This window comes from Onychostruthus taczanowskii, unplaced genomic scaffold, assembly GCF_017590055.1.
Source record: "Onychostruthus taczanowskii isolate IOZ18803 unplaced genomic scaffold, ASM1759005v1 scaffold21, whole genome shotgun sequence".
Classification (NCBI taxonomy): Eukaryota; Metazoa; Chordata; class Aves; order Passeriformes; family Passeridae; genus Onychostruthus; species Onychostruthus taczanowskii.
In genome coordinates, this window is record NW_024499351.1 from 8,782,187 (window position 1) to 8,786,249 (window position 4,063).

Below are 4,063 nucleotides of genomic sequence, written 5' to 3' on the forward strand. Positions count from 1 at the left end.
TCTATTAACTCTGTGCTCTTGTGGAATTAAATTTTTTATTGAAATAGCACAATTTTATGAGAATAGCACAATTTTATGAGAATAGCAAACAGACCAAGAGGAAATGGAGATTTCCTTATTCAGCACAGGATATATATGATGCAAACCAAACAATGCGTGGCAGTTGATGGTTCCCTGTGTTTCCTAAATTCAGTCTATCTACATTCATGTCAGCACTGGAAAGAGATTTGTTTAAAATTGCACCAGTGCACAGGGAGGTCTGAGAAACTACCTTACATAACTGTTCTTCTTATTGAGCATTCTCATTCAAAACTGAATCCTGAGCCCTTCCTAAAGATTGTACCTGTGCAAATGCATTGTGCTTTAACCCCAGCCAGCAACCAAGTACCATGCAGCCCTCACTCCTGGAGTGACACCCCTGGTGCTTGGGACCCCCTACGCTCTAGCTCCAGGTCCTTTTGGTAAAGGGGACAGAGCACTTTCCTTCCCTGTGCTCTGATCCTGGCTTGCAGGAGCTCTCCCAGAGGAGTTTCCCTGGGCTGCAGGAAGGTGCTCAAACAGAACACAAGGTGTGTCACAAGGTGTGTCACAAGGTGACAGGCTGAGCTTGGGGAGTGCCACACCCCAGCCATTCCAGGATTCTACAGTGGGCCACAAGGATTCTTGGCTACTCCTGAACTTAGGGAAAGAGACCTACAGCAGCACAAAATTACCTTGATTTTTGTCTGTAATTTTCTCTGAAAAACCTTTATAGACTTCTAGGTGTATAAATGACTCAGTTTTTCTCCAGATGACTCATATGTACAAACATATACCTATGACATATGTCATTTTGTACTTCCCATACATTTTGTACAATTCAATTCTTTGGAAGGGTTGGATTTTTCTTTTTAAAGATAGAACAAGCCGAGAGTTCTGAAGTCCTATCAGATACACAAACAGGGTATTGCCTGTACATTCTCCTCCTCTCCCTTCAAATTCAGCAGGCCTGCAAACACTTTATTATTGAAGTTTTTTAAACAAATACTCCCACTGAATTACTCACTGTTGAGACGTAAAAAGCATTCAGAATATCTTTTATTTACTGGAGGGGAAAAAGTTTGAATTAAATGGTCTGTGTTTTGTAGCTTGATCATACTGACTTGAGATAATTTCAGAGCAGGATTTATTACTACCTTGTGTTCCTTTGGGGTGGTGAAACAAATGTCCAAACATGCTTCCATGGAAAAAATAAAGCTTGGTTTAAAATAAATTTTTTTGTAATGCTATACAAGCTACTTTTTTTTCAACATTGGACCTTGCCACTTTCTCTAAACTCCTGATGAATACAAAGAAAGCTTTTACAGCACTGCTTTCACCTTTCTCATCACAATCTCTCACACAGTACTTAGGCAAGAAGAAGGAATTCTCAGGAGAAGATTTGTGCAGTGGTTGAATATGATGAATAATCATGCAGTTTGTTTCCAGCAATGAACATAAATTCCATGATACTTAACTTAGAGGAGTGTTTCTTCTGAACCTTAATTTACAGAGCAAGAGTGGGATTCAGGTCTCCTGACACAGTTCTCTAGACATCTTTCAGAGCCAGTGGAGAGAAACAAGCTTTTCTACATTAAGATTCATTGATCACACCTCTCATTCATTACCTCCTTGGATGAGACGAATCTCACCTTAAAGGTGCCTCCTTTTCTCCATGGACTGGAAACAGTTTCTATGTGAGTAGCTCACTGCTTCACCACTAGAAGCATTTCTGTTCTTTAGTCTTCCTCTGCAAACAAGTACAACTAGACTCCTTCAGCTTGGATCCAACCACACAGGATGATGAACAGGGGACTGCCTGAATCTACCAGTGCTGTTTGAGATCACACCCCTCTCTAGTTCTTATGCTGTGCCTCTTTTAAGGTTTTACTTTGAATACAAAGCATTCTCTTGAAGACTAACTAACTACTGAGCTCTGATATGCTTTGTGAAAGTCTTAGTCCACCACTGGTTCTCTTTCAGGAGGCACTATGGTAGAAGATGCACTCCATAAATGCCCCTAATGTGGTTCTATTGCTAATATGTCTTCACAGGATCAGGCTAGAGGTAGTTCAAAGTAATCCCCCATGAAACTTCCATATTATGGTTGACAAATTCTCCTATTCAACTGTTTTGCTACACAACCATTTGTTTTGGATTCCACTTCTTGGTAATTAAGATACAGATGGAGATTTCTAAAATCTGTCCTACAAGCACCTTCCCCCACTGATGGTCCACAGCCAGGAGCTCTTGCTTGGACACAGGTACCACTGCTGCTAGCTTGTGACCATCTGTGCTGCTTTATGGCCGGTGTGGCCGGCACAGTTCTGGTCATGCCCTCTCTCATACACAGCTGGAAAGATGGCATGTACCAGAGACTGTGAGCAGCAGGCAGCTTGCAAGCAGGTGGGCATCCTCTGTGGGGGTAAAAGTGCTCTGGCGTGTGGCTGACAGCCCTAACATGTCACACACTTGAAGGCCAAAAAAACCCTGACCTGTTTTACTCACTGCAACAAACATGACCTTAGCAACTACAGCACTCTATGAGGATAGGGGAGAAATTGCCTATGACTGAAAAAGTTCTGCTTCCCTAAGTAGCTGTCCCAGATAGGCAGCATAACAAAACAAGTTCCTCCCCTGAACTACAGGATGGACTACAGCTGGTGGTTTGGTCTCCCTCTGCAAAAAGGGAATACCCTTAAGCAGAATGCAATTGAACCCAGAGCTCCTACATCCTAAATCCGTGTACTCACCACCCAGACCTTGAATGAAGATCAATTACCACTTCTGCTCCAGAAGATCAGTTTTGTGTGGCATCCAATCCTTTGCAGAGCTGCGTCCAACTGCTTTCTCAGTGAAGCTGCAAAATTACATGGACAGCTCTGTAATTTATGGCCTGGAAGTGATATGCTGTAATGGCCAGAAAAAATACAGAGTTTAATATTCTGCTAGCCCTCCAACTGTAATTTAGCATCCCGTTAATCCTTATCAAATGGAGATCCCAGAGGAAAAGGCAAAGAAAAAGACAAACTTGTCAAAACTACTTCATGTGGTTCAGACAGAGCACACCACAAATCTAGCACCACGTTAGGACCACCTTCATTAAAATTTGGGACACTTAAAAAGCTTCAGCATGCTTGGGTTATGTCAAACATGACCTGGACTCGTCAGACTCGTGATCTTGGACTGTTGTTTTCCTAGTCCTACCGCAAGCATCTACATTCTGTCATTTTTATCCTACCTTTGGCATCTGTCTGCCTTTACTCTCCACCTGCCCGCAGTGGAGCGGCACTGCCTGGCACCAGGCGGCTGCTCAGCCCCGGCAGCACAGATGGCCGGGCAAGCCGCGGGGCACGGTGACACGCTGGGGCAGCGGCAGGGAACTCCGCCGCTCGCTCCCACCTCGCCGGCCGCGATTGCCTCCTGCGAGAGTCACCCCCGCTCACCTCCGGGCCGCGCCCCCGCTCCGTGCCAGCCGTGCCGCCCCGCCGCGCCCGGCCCTCCCGCTCCCTCCCTCCCTCCCGCTCTCCCTTCGCCCGCCGCCTCAGCCCTCGCTCCCGGCATGGATCGGACCGGCGGCGGGAGGGGCCGGCGGGGACCCCGGCAGTGCGGGGCACGGGAGGGAAGGGGCGAGAGAGACAGGGAGGGACGGGGGACTGCTACCCTCCGGGCGGGACGGATGGCGGAGATGGAGTGGGACAGCTCCCCTGTGGACGGGGCAGGAGAGAGGGATGGAGTGGGACAGTTCCCCTCCGGGCGGGACAGGAGAGAAGGATGAAGGGGGACAGCTCCCCTATAGATGGGACGGGAGGGAGGGAGCGGTACACCTTTAGCTCCCCTTTGGACGGGACGGGCCGGACCGGGCCGGGAGGGAGGGATGGAGAGGGTCAGCTCCCCTCCGGGCGCCTCGCCCGCTCCGGCACGAGGGGCTGCGCCCTGTGACGAGCCCGGGCGCTGGGAGGCAGCGCGGCGGGGCGGGGTGACGGCCGCGGCTCTAATAAGGCCGGGGCTGGCGCTGGCCGAGGGCTGTTTGCCCCCGCCCGCC